This window comes from Xenopus tropicalis, chromosome 2 (assembly GCF_000004195.4).
Source record: "Xenopus tropicalis strain Nigerian chromosome 2, UCB_Xtro_10.0, whole genome shotgun sequence".
NCBI classification, from domain to species: Eukaryota; Metazoa; Chordata; class Amphibia; order Anura; family Pipidae; genus Xenopus; species Xenopus tropicalis.
The window spans coordinates 3,960,909-3,981,453 of record NC_030678.2 but is presented as its reverse complement, the minus strand read 5'-3'; the positions used below and the strand labels follow the sequence as shown (position 1 = coordinate 3,981,453).

Genomic DNA, 20,545 nt, shown 5'->3' with positions numbered 1-20,545 from the left:
CCATCACGGAACTCATTTGCAGCAATGGGCAAATGTGAATGTGAGATTTCGGCAGATATCCGACATTAGGGTACTATTTAAAGAAAAAAAAAACTCATGAAAAAAATGTAATTGACCCATAAATTCAAATAAAGCGCGGATCTGCTTCAAAAATAGGCACCTAATTTAAGTTAATAATATATATTATTTAATAATACCTGGACGGAATTGCCGTAAAGAACAAAAGCGCGCGTAGAGCTCCATTATACGGGGGATGAATTAGCTTTCAGCGGTTTCAGTGTTTTATCTCAGAAACCCATTGTGATACTTATAAAACTCCCCTTTTGCATTGCCATATGCTTTATTGTAATATTAATGGAGAAAACCACATTCTCCAGCAGATTTCTGCATTTCGCTGGGTTGAAATTACAGTGTTTGCGGCCTTGATGGAAATATTAGGCGCGGAAGTGGTGGGGAATTGTTCCTCTAGCTCCGTTTTTTGAAACCCGTAATGTGTTTGTAATGGGAGGATGGAGGGAATGTGGAAGGGAGGCAATAAGGGAGAAGCTGCAGGGTCAGTGAGGAGGAGAAGCTGAAGCTGGAGAGGTTCCCAAGGTAAGAAGCGCAGGGAAATGGGATCCGGGATGGAACCCACCATGGCTCCTTCAACTGGAGGCAGAAAAGCCTTGCGGGAAGTTATTGTGTCCGTTATAGGGAAGAGCGGCCGGGCAGGTATCTGTCATTATTAATGGGATCTTGGGTGAATTTGGTGCAACTCAGTAGGGCCTTTGAGGTAGGAACTAAATGATAAAGCAGTAAATACAGTGGGTACAGTAAGCACAGTGGGTACAGGAAGTACAGTGGGCACAGTAAGTAAAGTGGGTACAGGAAGTACAGAGGGTACAGGAAGTACAGCGGGTACAGTGGGCACAGGAAGTACAGTGGGTACAGGAAGTACAGTGGGCACAGGAAGTACAGTGAGTACAGGAAGTACAACGGGTACAGTGGGCACAGGAAGTACAGTGGGCACAGGAAGTACGGTGGGTACACTAAGTACAGTAGGTACGGAAAGTACATTGTACAGTAAGTACAGCAGGTAGAGTGGGTACAGCAAGTACAGGGGTATAGTAAGTACAGTGGGAACAGTAAGTACAGTAAGTACAGTAGGTACAGTGGGTACAGTAAGTATAGCATGTACAGTGGGTACAGTAAGTACAGTATGTACGGTAGGTACAGTGGGTACAGAGGTACAGTGGGTACAGTATGTATGGTAGGTACAGTGGGTACAGTAAGTACAGTGGGTACAGTAGGTATAGTGGGTACAGTGGGTACAGTAGGTACGGCAGTTACAGTAGGTATAGTGAGTACAGTAGGATGGAACCAGGAGACAAAGTTAAGTTGGAAGAAAGGGCAGAAAGTATTATGTACTGCTCTACTTACCGGCATTATAGTTGTGCGGCAATTCAAGGGGGGTCATACTGAGGGGGGATATAGAAAACAATCTCTTCCATCTATCTTCCAGTATTGGTATCTATCTATATATCTACCTATATCTGTCTATCTATCTATCTATCTATCTATCTATCTATCTATCTATCTATCTATCTATCTATCCATCTGTCTATCTATCATCTATCTTCTAGTATTGGTATCTACAGTATCTGTATACCTACTTATATCAGTCTTTATCTATCTCTGTCTTCTAGTATTGGTATCATCTTTATATTTACTTATACCTGTTTATCTATTGTCTACTATTGGCATCTATCTGTATCTCTACCTATATCTGTCTCTCTTCTAATGTATCTGTCTGTCTACTTGTCTGTCTACTTATATATCTGTATTATTATTATTATTATTACAGGTATAGGACCTGTTATTTAGAGTGCTCAGGACCCAAGGGTATTCCGGATAAGGGGTCTTTCCGTAGTTTGGATCTCCATACCTTAAGTCTACTAAAAAATCAATAAAACGTTAATTAATGTAGGATTGTTCTGCCCCCAATAAGGGGTAATTATATCTTAGTTGGGATCAAGTACAGGTACTGTTTTATTATTACAGAGAAAAGGGAATCATTTAACCATGAAATAAACCCAATAGGGCTGTTCTGCCCCAATAAGGGGTAATTATATCTTAGTTGGGATCAAGTACAGGTACTGTTTTATTATTACAGAGAAAAGGGAATCATTTAACCATTAAATAAACCCAATAGGGCTGTTCTGCCCCCAATAAGGGGTAATTATATCTTAGTTGGGATCAAGTACAGGTACTGTTTTATTATTACAGAGAAAAGGGAATCATTTAACCATGAAATAAACCCAATAGGGCTGTTCTGCCCCAATAAGGGGTAATTATATCTTAGTTGGGATCAAGTACAGGTACTGTTTTATTATTACAGAGAAAAGGGAATCATTTAACCATTAAATAAACCCAATAGGGCTGTTCTGCCCCCAATAAGGGGTAATTATATCTTAGTTGGGATCAAGTACAGGTACTGTTTTATTATTACAGAGAAAAGGGAATCATTTAACCATGAAATAAACCCAATAGGGCTGTTCTGCCCCCAATAAGGGGTAATTATATCTTAGTTGGGATCAAGTACAGGTACTGTTTTATTATTATTACATAAAAAATGGAATCATTTAACCATTAAATAAACCCAATAGGGCTGTTCTGCCCCAATAAGGGGTAATTATATCTTAGTTGGGATCAAGTACAGGTACTGTTTTATTATTACAGAGAAAAGGGAATCATTTAACCATTAAATAAACCCAATAGGGCTGTTCTGCCCCAATAAGGGGTAATTATATCTTAGTTGAGATCAAGTACAGGTACTGTTTTATTATTACAGAGAAAAGGGAATCAGTATAAAAATTCTGAATTATTTGATTAAAATGGAGTCTATGGAAGATGGGCTTTCCGTAATTCAGAGCTTTCTGGATAATGGATTTCCAGATCCCATACCTGTATTAACATTTATTTATAAAGCGCCAACATACCCCGCAGCGCTGTACAATAAGTGGGTTTCATACATGGGACATACAGAGTAACATATAAAGCAATCAATAACCGATACAGGAGGGGAAGAGAGCCCTGCCCAAAAGAGCTTACACTCTACAAGGAGTAACATATAAAGCAATCAATAACCGATACAAGAGGGGAAGAGAGCCCTGCCCCAAAGAGCTTACAATCTGTATATTTACCTATCCTGTCTGTCTGTCTACCTATCTATCATCTCTATCTTTTACTATTAGTATGTATCTGTATCCCATCATTGTCTAATATCTCTATCTGCCTATCAAATGTCTATATTGAAGTTGCTGAGCTCCCGCAGTTAATAGGCAGCAGGGGATCTGTATTTTTCTGACTAATTTGTGAGCGCGGAACATTTTTTTCTCTCAATCTCTGGCATTAAGAGAGATTAAATGTTTGTATGACTCTCTGTCTGCAAGATTATTACCGTGAGATATTGTTCTGTTTGTTAGTAATGGGGACTCTTCAGCGCGGTGACAATTGGTAATGAATCCTTCCCATTTTTAATAATCATTAAAAATTCAACTTCGTTTTTACGGTCTGAATTTTTAATTGCACTGAAGTGAGGGCTGACAAAGTGCATAAATCCATCGACTCCACCGCCAGCCCATAAAGAGTCTTTCTGTTTGGGTTCTGTCGGCACAGAGTACGGCGCGGATACATTCCCAATTGCTTATTCCTTTATCCAGATAAAATCCAGTCTCTAGAAGCTTCGGAGGAGAAACTAAAGTGGCCTGAAATTTCCAATTAGTTCCTTTATCAAAATAACCCGAAGTTTGGCTTTATTATTATATAAAATACAGTCGGTTTTTGCATCGAGACCTCTGTGTGGCTCATAGAGTGGTTATTATTGTTTGTAGAATCACATTTATAATAGAGAATAGATAGATAGATAGATAGATAGATAGATAGATAGATAGATAGATACATAGACAGACAGATAGATAGATAGATAGGAATAGAGAGGAGAATATTGTAGCAGGGATAATCTCTTTACAGTTAAGGTTTAACTCATTGCTATAATTGTTATATAATATACATTTTAGTCATTTCCCTATGGGACCAAACTGTAAATTATATCCTTATAAACGGTGCTTAGTGATGTCATCCGTTATAATCGGAGCTTAGTGATGTCATTTCTGTAACACGACTCACTGAAACTTGTATATAAATACAGTAAAGTACCCTCTATTGTAGGGATATTAGAAGTCACCACGGAGTTCCATGACCATATAAAAGGAACGCCTCAGTGATTGATAATATCCCTATATTTTACAATATGGGGGCACTTTATTCACTATATATTATAAGGAACTCCTCGGGGGCTTATAATATCCCTATATGTTACAATAAGGGGTACTTTATTCACTATATATTATAAGGAACTCCTCGGGGACTTATAATATCCCTATATGTTAGAATAGGGGGCACTTTATTCACTATATATTATAAGGAACTCCTCGGGGGCTTATAATATCCCTATATGTTACAATAGGGGGCACTTTATTCACTATATATTATAAGGAACTCCTCGGGGACTTATAATATCCCTATATGTTACAATAGGGGGCACTTTATGCACTATATATTATAAGGAACTCCTCGGGGGCTTATAATATCCCTATATGTTAGAATAGGGGGCACTTTATTCACTATATATTATAAGGAACTCCTCGGGGGCTTATAATATCCCTATATGTTACAATAGGGGGCACTTTATCCACTATATATTATAAGGAACTCTTCGGGGGCTTATAATATCCCTATATGTTACAATAGGGGGCACTTTATTCACTATATATTATAAGGAACTCCTCGGGGACTTATAATATCCCTATATGTTACAATAGGGGGCACTTTATTCACTATATATTATAAGGAACTCCTCGGGGGCTTATAATATCCCTATATGTTACAATAGGGGGCACTTTATTCACTATATATTATAAGGAACTCCTCGGGGGATTATAATATCCCTATATGTTACAATAGGGGGTACTTTATTCACTATATATTATAAGGACCCCCTCTGTGACTTATAATATCCCTATATGTTACAATAGGGGGCACTTTATTCACTATATATTATAAGGAACCCCTCGGGGGCTTATAATATCCCTATATGTTACAATAGGGGGTACTTTATTCACTATATATTCTAAGGAACTCCTTGGGGACTTATAATATCCCTGTATGTTACAATAGGGGGCACTTTATTCACTATATATTATAAGGAACCCCTCGGGGACTTATAATATCCCTATATGTTACAATAGGGGGCACATTATTCACTATATATTATAAGGAATATATATACTATAAACTATATAGACTATATAAAATACCATTGTGCTAACTTTCAGTTGCCCCTTCAAAGAACAAAGTTATTATTTTATACTCTTTTTTGTAGTATTACATACAAGGAAACCATCTCTATTAGGAAGAATCTATTAGACTGCAGTGGGTGTTTATTAAATATGACCCTCGGGTTATGGAGATGACCCATGTGATGTCACTTCCTCTATATATGACATCACTTCTGGCCTGAACACCCTCATCTCCCTCCCCATCTCCATAGTCAGATATCTATAGGTTTCACCTGGTGTTGACTGGGGAGGTTTTTTAGTTTTATTTTTTTTTTATTTTTTTAATATATCGGACCCCGAGGGCCACCCCTCGTAAAGCTTCTGCCCTCGGGTACCTCTATATAAATACGTCCCAAATAAGGAAGGAGAATTAGAAACCATTAATATCTCTATAAAGTCTGTCAGTTATCACATTCTCTGAATAATTAGATTTATAATTTTCAATTTATTTTACTACAATTATATTAATTGGTACTAATTAAGTAACAGTGTAACAGTAAGTATTATCTGTTTCTAAATCGACATCTCGTATATAGAAAAAATAGTTGTTAGATGAATTCAGAATTTGACTGAATCACTGGAAATCATGTGTATAGGGACTTTTGTTTTCACAGTTTTAATTGAGATTTTGAAATTTAAGTTTTTTCATAAATAAGACCATGAGTTTGGGAATTTTTTGTCTTTTTTTAAATATTATAAACCTTTTTGATAAATCGAACATGCAGTTTACATTCATTCTTTAATTTCTAGCAGTGTCTGATATATTTGTGTTTCTGTTCTCATAGCAAGCTCATCTGGGAGTCAGTGACCCGAGGGATAAAGGGAAAGTTCACCTTTGAGTTGACTTTTAGTATGAAGAAGAGAGTGATATTCCGAGACAATTTGCAATTGGTCTTCATTTTTTATTATTTGTAGTTTTTTAGTTATTTCGTTTTCAGTTCTGCAGCTCCCGGTCTGGAGTTTCAGCAGGTATTTGGTTGCTAGGATCCAAGTTACCTTAGCAACCAGGGAGTGGTTTGGATGAGAGACTGGTATATGAATAGGGGAGGGGCTGAATAGAAAGATAAGGAATAAAAAGTAACAATAACAATAAAACTGGAGCCTCACAGAGCAATAGGGTTTGGTTGCCGGGGTCAGTGATCCTGTTGCTAGGGCTCAAATTACCTTAGCAACCAGGGAGCGGTTTGAGGGAGTGACTGATATATAAATAGGAGAGGGGCTGAATAGAAAGATAAGGAATAAAAAGTAACAATAACAGTAAAACTGGAGCCTCACAGAGCAATAGGGTTTGGCTGCCGGGGTCAGTGACCCCCATTTGAAAGCTGCAAAGAGTCAGTGGAAGGCAAATAATTCAAAAACTATAGAAAATAAATAATGAAGACCAATTGAAAAGTTGCTTAGAGTTGGCCATTTTGTAACATACTAATAGTTAACTTAAAGGGAAACCGCCCCTTTTACTGAATACAGGAAGTGCATAGACAGTTGGGGTCACTGAGCTGTTGAGCCAAACCTGCCTAATTGTTAAATTGGTAATATCTCAGAAAATGAATGTAAATTAATATAAAATTAATTAAACATAGAATTTCCCTAATTTGAAGGATAATGGGTTTCTGGATAAGGGATCCCATGCCATGTATTTCACCTTTTTTCTGTTTATGAATCAAGAATTTTCCAAGTTTATTCACTTATTTTTGCCGATAACAAATAACATTATTATTATTATTATTATTAAATCCGTATTTTGACGTCCTGTTCTTCTACGTTGTGTGTGTGTCGTTATGATCTGTTTACATGGGATCTGAATGTATCGTTATCAATGCCGACTGCGGCTATGGGGGGTTCCGGTTGCCTCGTGGCCACTGCTTGCCCTAGCCCGATATTAACTGAAGGATACCTGTGTTTGCTGGATCACATTTATAAGATTTTATCACCAGAAATAACCTTCTCACAGTTAATGGCACACTAACGACTTGGGGTCGTTAGATGTTATATTGTTTCTAAATGTATCAATAATAATGTGTGAATTACTCACCTATAGAATATCTTTGGTATTGCCATATATATATCCTGCTGTATAGGGGATTATCAGATAATTGTGTGGGATAAATATGCTGAAAAATGAAAGGGGATTTATAAATATATTGAATTTTCCGTTCAGTGCGTTATTATTATTGTATGATCATAACCTCCCAGTTCCCTTCCCCTTACTCTTCATTTTCCCTCCCTCTTGTGTGTGTATATATATATATATATGTGCTTTTGTCTAGCAGGAGTACAATCCCATTTCTCCCTTACCAATGGCTATAAGCCCAACTACACTGTTTATCCTGCATTCAGATGGGTATAGAGAAAAATATGAATGTTTTTCAATTAACTTATATGATAGATGGAAAGGTGCATACAGTGTTGGACTGGGGGGTGCAGGGCCCACTGGGGCTGCCGCCCATGGGGCCCCTGCAACCCCAGAACCCCTACAGGGGCCCCGGTCATAGGGAATCCCTATGCTGCCATAGTTTTATGGTATCTCTCTGTACAGGCTATGGGCAAACTTAGGGGGTTGTTCCTGCTGAATTGTGCTTAGTACAGGGGAATCCCTATGTGCCATAGGTTTATGGTATCTCTCTGTACAGGCTATGGGCAAACTTAGGGGGCTGTTCCTGCTGAATTGTGCTCAGTACAGGGGAATCCCTATGTGCCATAGTTTTATGGTATCTCTCTGTACAGGCTATGAGCAAACTTAGGGGGCTGTTCCTGCTGAATTGTGCTTAGTACAGGGGAATCCCTATGTGCCATATTTTTATGGTATCTCTCTGTACAGGCTATGGGCAAACTTAGGGGGCTGTTCCTGCTGAATTGTGCTCAGTACAGGGTAATCCCTATGTGCCTGTGCCATAGTTTTATGGTATCTCTCTGTACAGGCTATGAGCAAACTTAGGGGGCTGTTCCTGCTGAATTGTGCTTAGTACAGGGGAATCCCTATGTGCCATAGTTTTATGGTATCTCTCTGTACAGGCTATGAGCAAACTTAGGGGGCTGTTCCTGCTGAATTGTGCTCAGTACAGGGTAATCCCTATGTGCCTGTGCCATAGTTTTATGGTATCTCTCTGTACAGGCTATGAGCAAACTTAGGGGACTGTTCCTGCTGAATTGTGCTTAGTACAGGGGAATCCCTATGTGCCATAGTTTTATGGTATCTCTCTGTACAGGCTATGAGCAAACTTAGGGGGCTGTTCCTGCTGAATTGCGCTTAGTACAGGGAATCCCTATGTGCCATAGTTTTATGGTATCTCTCTGTATCTGAATCACTAACGCTACATTCCAAGGAAAACATAAGGCAAATAATGATATCATTCCCTTTTGTAACCGTTAACCCTTTCCTGCCCCCCAACAAGCCGTACAAGTCGTTCCGCGTCCCTGTAAGCCGTTCCCGCCAGATTATATTAGACGTATCTACAGCTTCATTCCTACAGGCAGACAGAGCCGACAGACGGATATCTCCAGAAGCCGAGGGACCGGTAGCTGAGCGATATTTTGCTCAGAAAATGGCTCTGGTCCACGGCTCCCTGATCCCAGTAATGTTCTGTATTTGCCAGAAAGCGAATTGCTGGGGCCGTTCATTCCCTGACTCACTGGCTGTTCATGTATAGAGAAGGCGTTTGTTGTGGTTTCCCCAAGTATGTGAGTCAGATGCCTTTATAGTACGTAGATGATTCTGGCTGTTATTAAAGGCAAACTAAACCCCCATGCCTTCTCTCTGCAGAAGGATAAAGCGCCGGCGTTCTGCCCCGTCGGAGGGTAAGAATTCAATTAAAGTTGGTGTTTTTTTGCCTCTGTTGATCCTGGCTGTTATTAAAGGCAAACTAAACCCCCCTGCCTTCTCTCTGCAGAGGAATAAAGTGCCCCCGTCGGTGGGTAAGAATGAAACCCCCCGAGTGGGAGTTTTTTTGCCTCTGTTGATTCTGGCTGTTATTAAAGGCAAACTAAACCCCCACACTGTCCCTCTGCAGAGGAATAAAGTGCCTCGTCGGTGGGTAAGAATGAAACCCCCCGAGTGGGAGTTTTTTTGCCTCTGTTGATCCTGGCTGTTATTAATAGCTGCTTAGAAAGGGCGGATAGAAGCTCTTTGGTTCGGGAACGCTGGAAGCCGGGGCCCTGTTTGTGCAGCTGCGACGGCGAACGTCACTCGCCAAAATCAATGGTCACTTTGTGGGAACGCGTCCTCGCTTCTGCCGCTTCTATTTGTTTATTTCGGGACTATTTTGGGCCGGGCAGCATCTGAGGCAACTGTCCTGTGAGAAAATTACAGTCTTACCTTTCGGGGGGGGGGAGAGGGGCCCATAAATACCCGCTTGTTTGTGGGATACGCGGCTCCGGTAAATACGGCTCGGCGGAATGTTTATTCAGTCAGGGCTGAACGTCCTGCCGACTCTATTCATTCCGCATGGTGCCTGCTGCCCTGTAAATATGGCTCAAATTAACTGTTAGAGTGTTATAGAAAGGCAAAGTCTAAGCAACTTTTCAATTGGTCTTCATTATTTGTTTTTCATAGTTTCTGAATTATTTCCCTTCTTCTTCTGACTCTTTGCAGCTTTCAAATGGGGGTCACTGACCCCGCTGCCAAAAAACTGAATATATCTATCAATTTTTCTATCGATCTATCTATCGATCATATATTTTTCTGTCTTTCTACTCTATCTATCTATCTATCTGTCTATCATCTTTCTACTGTATGTATGTATGTTTCTATCATCTTTCTACTCTATCTATCATATATCATATATCTTTCTGTCTTTGTACTGTGTCTATCAATCATCTTTCTACTGTATCTATCTATCTATCTGTCTGTCTATCTATCTATCTGTCTATCTATCTATCTAGCTATCTATCTAGCTATCTATCTGTCTGTCTATCTATCTATCTATCTATCTATCTATCTATCTGTCTATCTATCTATCTATCTATCTATATTTATCTGTCTATCATCTTTCTACTGTATCTATCTATCTATCTATCTATCTATCATCTTTCTACTGTATCTATCTATCTGTCATCTTTCTACTGTATCTATCTATCTGTCATCTTTGTACTGTATCTATCTATCTATCTATCTATCTATCTATTTTCTATCATCTATCTGTCTGTCTGTCTGTCTGTCTGTCTGTCTATCTATCTATCTATCTATCTGTCTGTCTATCTATCTATCTATCTATCTATCTATCTTTATCTGTCTATCATCTTTCTACTGTATCTATCTATCTATCTATATTTATCTGTCTATCATCTTTCTACTGTATCTATCTATCTATCTATCTATCTATCTATCTATCTATCTATCTATCATCTTTCTACTGTATCTATCTATCTATCTATCTATCTATCATCTTTCTACTGTATCTATCTATCTATCATCTTTCTACTGTATCTATCTATCTATCAATCTATCATCGTTCTACTGTATCTATCTATTGATCTATCTATCATATACCTTTCTTCAATGATTACCAAACAAGTCCAGTTGCTTTACATTTATTTATACTAGATATACCTTTCTATATTTCTACTGTATGCATGTATGTATACATGTTCTTCTGAGTCAGACTTCCTGCTCTCAGAAAAATCCTTCAGGGCACGGGCACGGGCAGGAGTCTGCTCAGTTTGCTCCTCTCTCGCCCTCCCTTCTCCTGCTGCCCCTCCAAACTGTGCAAACAGAGGGAGATTCTAGGGCTGTTACTCAGGCAGGTAAAGCTTTGTGCTGAATAAATACAGCCTTCTAGTTTGTACTAATGTGGCAAATCTATTCTTCTTTAACATTGTAACTGGCACATACAAAACCCTTTAATTGGCCCAAGTGGCCTAAGCTGTTCTATAGACTCCCTTCCTTTTTGGCTACTCGGTGATAATGTAGGTTATTAGAAAGCTTCTCTAGAATCTGGTTTTCCCTCGAGCTGAGAATTTCCCCTGCGTGTGCAGAAGGGACTGTGATTCCTGTGTGTAAGTGGCAATATATCAAATACAATCAAACAATCTCACAAACTTCGCTCCTCTGCTCCCAAACTCACGTCCCTGCGTTTCTAATGTACCCGGATTAGATATTTCCACACTTTGCATCCGTCATCATTTTTTTTTTTCTGCTGCTAAAATAACAGATTCCCCTGACTTGTACTTTTGTGTTTGAGTTTGGATATCCCCTTTGTGATCTGAGATGTGTTGTGTGCGCACCACTAAAGCCCAGCGCGGAGCGGAGAAGTGCCGAGTCAGAACAACACGCAGGTAACTCTATATCCCAAGATGATTAGAGCAGACTGCGAAAAGAAGCGCTGGGATAAATTGCTATTGTTGCAGTCTCGGTGAATGGAGCCCTGTGTTCCCATAGATAAATGCATCTCACAAAATAATGGTGCCTGTCAAAGGGAAGAGGTGGCAGAGCCAAGAGCGGAATGCGCGGTGCCAACAGGTGCTGGATTCCTTTACTGGCAAACTGGTGCCCAATTTAGTGTAATGTCCTATATACATTGCTAAAATGGTAACGGAAACATAAAACAAATATAAAAATATCTACCTTCCATAAAGAAATCATTAGGATTGAGGAGACCTCTTGACGTATGCTAATAAACAAAAGGAATTCTGGGATCCAATCCCAGAATCCAAGAAATTGTCATTTACATGAGTTTATCCGATAGGCTGAAGTTCACTCACTGGGTTTGAAAGTAGAAGCCGGGATAATAGCTGATCAAATTCCCATCTACAGACCGGTTTTGTCTGTCTTGGGGCTCATCAGTGGAGTGCAGGGTTTCCTGATCAGCTTAGGGAGAGCCAGGAGTGTGGATCCACAGATAAATCATTGGGGTTGAGGAGACTGCCTCAAATGTATGGAAATAAACAAAAGGGATTCTGGGAACTAAACCCAGAGAGCTCCAAGCAACTTAATTTACATGGGTTTACCCGATATGCTGACGTTCACCTACTGGGTTTGAAAGTAGAAGCCGGGATCAGATTCCCAACTTGCCTGTCTCGGGGCTCATCAGTGACATTTTCTAATTAGCTTAGGGAGAGCCAGGGGCATGGATCCACAGATAAATCATTAGGGTTGAGGAGATTTCTCAACTGTATGCAAGTAGACAAAAGGAATTCTGGGAACTAGAAGAAAATATCATTTACATGGGTTTATCCAATAGACTGAAGTTCACCCACTGGGTTTGAAAGAAGAAGCCAGAATAAAAGCTGATCAGATTCCCAGCTACAGACTAGTTTTGCACATCTCAAGGCTCATTAGTGTAGTACAGAGTTTTCTCATTAGCCTAGTGAGAGCCAGGGGTGTGAATACACAGATTAGGCTTGGGGAGACTTCCTCAAATGTATGCAAACAGACAAAAGGAATTCTGGGAACTAATCCTAAAAAGCTCCAAGAAAACTTCATTTACATGGGTTTATCTGATAGGCTGAAGGTCACCCACTGGGTTTGAAAGTAAAAGCTGGGATAATAACGGAACAGATTCCCAACTGCAGACCAGTTTTTCACATCTCAGGGCTCATCAGGGGAGTGTAGGGTTTGCTGAACAGCTTAGGGAGAGCCAGGGGTGTGGATCCACAGATAAATCATTAGGCTTGGGGAGACTTCCTCAAATGTATGCAAATAGATAAGAGGAATTCTGGGAACTAAACCCAAAGAGCTCCAAGAAAATTCCATTTACATGGCTTTATCCTACAGGCTGAAGTTTATCCACTGATTTTGAAAGTAGAAGCCGGGATAATAGCTGATCAGATTCCCAACTACAGACTTGTGGAGACCTCCACATATGCTAATAAACAAATGGAATTCTGGGATCCAACCCCAGAGAGCGCCAAGAAAATTTCATTTACATGGGTTTATCCAATAGGGTGCAGTTCACCCACTGAGTTTGAAAGTAGAAGCCAGGATAATAGCTGATCAGATTCCCAACTACAAACCAGTTTTGCCATACTTGGGGCTCATCAGTGTAGTGCAAGGTTTTTCTGTTTGGCTTAGGGAGAACCAGGAGTGTGAATCCACAGATAAATCATTAGGGTTGAGGAGACTGCCTCATACATATGCAAATAAACACAAGGAATTCAGGGAGCTAATCCCAAAGAGCTCAATTTACATGGGCTTATCCTATAGACTAAAGCACACCCACTGGGTTTGAAAGTAGAAGTCGGGATAATAGCTGTTTTGCTTAGGGAGAGCCAGGGGGTGTGGCTCCACAAATAAATCATTAGAGTTGGGGAGACTTCCTCAAATGTATGCAAATAGATAAAAGGAATTCTGGGAACTAAACCCAAAGAGCTCGAAGAAAATTTCATTTACATGGGTTTATCCGATAGGCTGAAGTTCATCCACTGGGTTTGAAAGTAGAAGCCGGGATAATAGCTGATCAGATTCCCAACTACAGACCGGTTTTGCACATCTCGGGGCTCATCAGTGTAGTGCAGGGTTTCTGATTAGCTTAGGGAGAGCTAGGGGTGTCGATCCACAAATACATCATTAGGGTTGAGGAGACTTCCTCAAATGTATGCAAATAGACAAAAGGAATTATGGGAACTAATCCCAAAAAGCTCCCAGAAAATTTCATTTACATGGGTTTATCCGATAGGCTGAAGTTCATCAACTGGGTTTGAAAGTAGAAGCCGGGATAACAGCCGATCAGATTCCTAACTTGCCTGTCTCAAGACTTATCAGTGACGTTTTTTTGATTAGCTTAGGGAGAGCCAGGGGTGTGGATCCACAGATAAATCATTAAGGTTGGGGAGACTTCCTCAAACATATGCAAATTACCAAAAGGAATTCTGGGTACTAATCCGAAAGAACTCCCAGAAAATTTCATTTACATGGATTTATCCGATAGGCTGATGTTCACCCACTGGGTTTGAAAGCAGAAGCCGGGATAATAGCTGATCAGATTCCCAACTACAAACTTGAGGAGACGTATGCAAATAAACAAAAGGCATTCTGGGAACTAATACCAAATAGCTCCAAGAAACACTGCTACTCACAGGCAACTAAGTGATTGGTCATTTTCTACTTCCCTACCCAATCAATGTAGAAGCAAGCAATTCATTTGGCATTCTCCCTTCATGCTGATTTATTTTATTCATAATGTAAGTAGGGTAACATATGTTTAGAGTAGGGATGCACCGAATCCAGGATTCAATTCGGTATTCGACCATGGATTCGGCCAAACCTGAAAAACTGGGTTCGGTGCATCACTAGTTTAGAGTATTAAGGTTCTACCCATCCTCGTAGGCACTAATGGGGTATTATAATAGTCTAAAGTTTGTAAGCTACCCATAGCAACCAATCGGCAGGTAGCAAATACTGGTCAGCTGCTTGAAAACACACTTCAGATTGGTTACTATGGGTTACTAGACCCTTCGCTCTTTAGACCTTTTATTACACTCCCCTGGGCATCAGCAGCCATAGGGATGAGCAGCAGGCAAAACCGTGAATATAAAAATGCGCCTTTATCAAGGTCACGTAGCAGCCAATGGAAACTGTCCTGATCTTTTTGTGGTCCTTTTTACTTCGAGGTATTACTATTTTATTGCTCTTATTCAAGGTTTTCGTGTTTTGGCATCTGCGGCTTTATTTTGTTGCGATCTAAGGGAACGTTTGCACTTTTCTCGTTTAGTCGTGGAAGAAGTTGCGGCAGAAGAAACCCCTAAAACTACACAAAGTCGTGATAAATCTGCCTCCACGTTTTTATTCAACGTAATCAAACCAAAATAGATCAGTCATATTTTGTCAAAATATACGCTGCACCCAAAGCGGAACATTTGGGAATTTACTAGTTTGGGGCATTTTCATTTAAAGGGGAACTGTCACTCAGACATAAAAAGCTGTATAATAAAAAGTCCTTTAGAAATTAAACATGAAAATTTTTTATAAAATCATCCATAAATGTAGTTAAAAATGTGAGCTGTCAATCATACACTGCCTGCCCCGCCTCCATCCCCGACCAACTACATTTCCAGCAACTTGTACTGTAGAATATAAATTCATGCCCCGTGAGTATAGGAAATAAAAGCCTTGATCTTCCACAAGGATTCTGGGAATAAACAGAGGGGCCTATACTATGTATTGCTCTAATAATTATTATATTTACCTGTTCAACTTGCGTGTCCTTATTATGAAAAGAAATTAAATAATGTAAATAAACATTAATAGCGATTGAGAGTATGCGCTGGTTTCTATTGGCTGTGAATTCTCAATTTGTTGATAATGGAGGTCATAAAGGGCCAGAGTTAATAGGGTACCGCCCCCCAGATTTAAGGGCAAATCTACCCCATTAATAAAATATCCCAAACTCAGAGAGAGTCTTAGATCATTTAAACATTAATTAAACCCAATAGGGCTTTTCTGCCCCAATAAGGGGTAATTATATCTTAGTTGGGATCAAGTACAGGTACTGTTTTATTATTACAGAGAAAAGGGAATCATTTAACCATTAAATAAACCCAATAGGGCTGTTCTGCCCCCAATAAGGGGTAATTATATCTTAGTTGGGATCAAGTACAGGTACTGTTTTATTATTACAGAGAAAAGGGAATCATTTAACCATGAAATAAACCCAATAGGGCTGTTCTGCCCCCAATAAGGGGTAATTATATCTTAGTTGGGATCAAGTACAGGTACTGTTTTATTATTACAGAGAAAAGGGAATCATTTAACCATTAAATAAACCCAATAGGGCTGTTCTGCCCCCAATAAGGGGTAATTATATCTTAGTTGGGATCAAGTACAGGTACTGTTTTATTATTACAGAGAAAAGGGAATCATTTAACCATTAAATAAACCCAATAGGGCTGTTCTGCCCCCCAATAAGGGGTAATTATATCTTAGTTGGGATCAAGTACAGGTACTGTTTTATTATTACAGAGAAAAGGGAATCATTTAACCATGAAATAAACCCAATAGGACTGTTCTGCCCCCAATAAGGGGTAATTATATCTTAGTTGTACCTTTATGTAACACTAAGCAGATTCCTAATGATTTCTTTTACCATCTATAAAGCATAATTCCAACACAGATATGGAAAATGAGCTTCAGAAATTACACACAAACTTCCTGTTGGGGTTAAAAATCTCTAAATCAGAATCTAAACAATAACTGTGGATTTGTTCCGATAAACCATTTATTCTAAGAGCGACGCAATTTTATTCATGAACCTGAATGAAACGTCTTTATCATTTTCTTCAAAAAGAAAGTTCAGCAGTAAAATCGTTTGTTCCCCAGTAGCTTCCGACCCCTGAAAATCAACAAATGTTTATTCTAAGGGGCAGATTTATTTAGTTTAGAGCTTAATACATAAGAACTCCCCCACGTTCCATTCATTCCTATGGAATGTTTAGCAGCGTATTCATCAAGGACTGAACTCTAACTTTCACCTACTCATAAATACGCTTTTACCAATCCCATAGGAACGAATAGAACGGGAGTTTTTGTGTATAAAGCTCTAAATTCACATTTTAATATCTGCCCCTAAATTTGAGATGTGTTTGATTGAATGTAAAATGGATGTAATTGATTTCTCCGTGGTGTTTTTTCTTAATATTTATATCTCTTTATTATACTTATAACTAATCTATTCCTGCGGATTTCTGCTATTCCTTAAACAAAATCCTGTTTTCTATGGTGATAATTTGGTTTGGGGGCAGCAGATTCTGTCGCAGTTCGATAGTAATTCGGTTGTTATTCTTTCTGAATATTGTTCGGAATTATTTTTCGTTGTATTTATATATTTATGTGTTGTGGCCAACCTAATTTCTAAAAAGGAGAAAAAAGTTAAAAGGAATAACCTGTTTGTTACAAACCCATCAGATAACAGAGCTTCTCGAGCAGAATCCTGCATTGTAATCTGTTTTCCCATGGGGCTAGCCATATTCTTCATTTCCCAGGGTGCCACAGCCATGTGACCTGTGCTCTGATAAACTTCAGTCTCACTTTACTGCTGCGCTGCAAGTTGGAGTGATACCCCCCCCCCCCCTCACCCCCAGCAGCCGATCAGCAGAACAATGGGAAGGGAGCAAGATAGCAGCTCCCAGTAGGTATCAGAATAGCACTCAATAGTAAGAAATCCAAGTCCGGCTGGGGACTCCTCCAGTTACATGGGAGTAGGAGAAACAATAGGTTAGCTGAAAGCAGTTCTAATGTGTAGCGCTGGCTGAAAGCTCAGACTCAGGCACACTTTACTGCTGCGCTGCAAGTTGGAGTGATATCCCCCCCCTCCCCCCCAGCAGCCGATCAGCAGAACAATGGGAAGGGAGCAAGATAGCAGCTCCCAGTAGGTATCAGAATAGCACTCAATAGTAAGAAATCCAAGTCCGGCTTGGGACTCCTCCAGTTACATGGGAGTAGGAGAAACAATAGGTTAGCTGAAAGCAGTTCTAATGTGTAGCGCTGGCTGAAAGCTCAGACTCAGGCACACTTTACTGCTGCGCTGCAAGTTGGAGTGATATCCCCCCCCTCCCCCCCAGCAGCCGATCAGCAGAACAATGGGAAGGGAGCAAGATAGCAGCTCCCAGTAGGTATCCGAATAGCACTCAATAGTAAGAAATCCAAGTCCGGCTTGGGACTCCTCCAGTTACATGGGAGTAGGAGAAACAATAGGTTAGCTGAAAGCAGTTCTAATGAGTAGCGCTGGCTGAAAGCTCAGACTCAGGCACAAGGCACTGAGATGGCGCCTACACACCAATATTACAGCTACAAATACATTTGTTGGTTGAAGAATAAAAGATTAAATGGCAGAGGGAATTATTTTCTGTGTAACAGGGTCATTTAGAGATAAATGTGAATTAAATTTCACATTGCACATTGTTTCCCTGACTGGATCATCTTAAGAAATTCTTAAATCATAGAGCAATAGGGTTTGGCTGCCGGGGTCAGTGACCCCCATTTGAAAGCTACAAAGAGTCAGAAGAAAAAGGCAAATAATTCAAAAAGTTTGAGAAATAAATAATGAAGACCAATTGAAAAGTTCTTTAGAACTGACCATTCTATAACAAGGTGAACCTCCCCGTTAGTTTTCATTCACCAATTCGCCCGTGGGAGCTGCCGCAATAAAACAGTTAATAGCGACCGCCGCAGGAATCAATTTGATGTTGCGCTTTTTTTTTTTTTTGTAACAGTTGAAAAATTGACTCTAATTGAAAGCAGTTGGGATTTTCAGGCTTTAAAAAATATAATTAGGCAACTCGTGCGGCGTTCGTTAAACTGGGTTTTCATTGTTTTTCTGGTTTTCAAATCTTAGAGGCACATTGATTCATTTCTTTTTGATTCATCAGTTTGATAAAAAAAAAAAAAAAAACCCATGGTTGTCCTGCCGCCAACTGTAACCTCCGGACCGTTTATAGGGTTTACTTGCCCTTTATCTGCTCCCAATGCCCCAGTGCTCCCAGTGCTCCCAGTTCCCAGCACACAGTGTTGGAGTTAGATTGTTTCTAAGGGATCGGAGCAGAGTCAGATCTCTCTACCTGTTCCATTCCCAACCTGTAGGCAGGGCAGGATCAGACACGAGCGAATGGCGAATGGTTTCCTCCCAGAGCCAATAGGAACAATGCCGGGTTTAGCGAACGCTTGTCTGTAACAAAAAGACAATTTCACCATAAATCAGATTCCCTGAGGGCTATAAAATGCTTTTGTTACATTACAGTAAGAGGAGCCGGCAGCGGGGCAGCGCGGCTAATAGCTCCTTGGCTAGATCCTTACTATATAATGTCACTTTATGGGGGGATTCAGTAAAATGGGTAAATTAGTTACAAATGTTTCTCATATTCTATATTCCTAACCGGCTCTGTTGGTACAGAACCCACTGTCCCAACGTTTGTGCGTATAAAAAGAATTATAGTGCTCAGCAAGTTTCTACAGATTGTTTTTTCCCCTCATTCTGAGGGCAGTAGCCCACGGGGCAAATTTGTAGAAATTTGCCCAATGTTTAAAGAAACACATTTCGTAAATCTTTACCAGGGTTTTCCCATTTAAATGTATAGAGGAATATATAAAGGCAGGCTGAGTTATACAGGGAACTCTGAGTATCACTCATGTATTATAAGGGATACTGTACCCCCTACTGTAAATGATAAGGATATTAGCAGTCACTGAGGGGTTCTGTGCCCATATAAAGGCACAAGGCTGCAGGCTGAGTTATACAGGGAACTCTGAGTATCACTCATGTATTATAAGGGATAATGTACCCCCTACTGTAAATGATAAGGATATTAGCAGTCACTGAGGGGTTCTGTGCCCATATAAAGGCACAAGGCTGCAGGCTGAGTTATACAGGGAACTCTGAGTATCACTCATGTATTATACGGGATAATGTACCCCCTACTGTAAATGATAAGGATATTAGCAGTCACTGAGGGGTTCTGTGCCCCCCATATAAAGGCACAAGGCTGCAGGCTGAGTTATACAGGGAACTCTGAGTATCACTCATGTATTATAAGGGATAATGTACCCCCTACTGTAAATGATAAGGATATTAGCAGTCACTGAGGGGTTCTGTGCCCATATAAAGGCACAAGGCTGCAGGCTGAGTTATACAGGGAACTCTGAGTATCACTCATGTATTATAAGGGATAATGTACCCCCTACTGTAAATGATAAGGATATTAGCAGTCACTGAGGGGTTCTGTGCCCCCCATATAAAGGCACAAGGCTGCAGGCTGAGTTATACAGGGAACTCTGAGTATCACTCATGTATTATAAGGGATACTGTACCCCCTACTGTAAATGATAAGGATATTAGCAGTCACTGAGGGGTTCTGTGCCCCCCATATAAAGGCACAAGGCTGCAGGCTGAGTTATACAGGGAACTCTGAGTATCACTCATGTATTATAAGGGATAATGTACCCCCTACTGTAAATGATAAGGATATTAGCAGTCACTGAGGGGTTGTGTGAGATTAGATTTAATAATGGTTGTATTTATTTATTTTTTTTGGCAATTTATATTTTTTAACACTAAAACCTTTTTTTTTGTGTCAATAATGCCATTTTTTTTGCATTTATTTTCATGTCAAAACCATGAAAAATAAAAACGTAAAAATACGCCATCTGAAAGCCATTGAGGCTATGTAGAAGCCAATGGGAGGTATCACAGGCACATCTAACAATCCTTATTTAATTTGTAGTTTTAGAGGTTTCCGGGTTTTTT

The 20,545-nt window shown here is 39.8% G+C and overlaps 1 long non-coding RNA gene across 1 annotated transcript in view; it reads left to right on the top strand.

The window, feature by feature from the left end:
• Positions 1-20,545, top strand: part of LOC108645742 — a 96,860-nt gene that overhangs the window by 52,176 nt on the left and 24,139 nt on the right. The window lies entirely within an intron of this gene.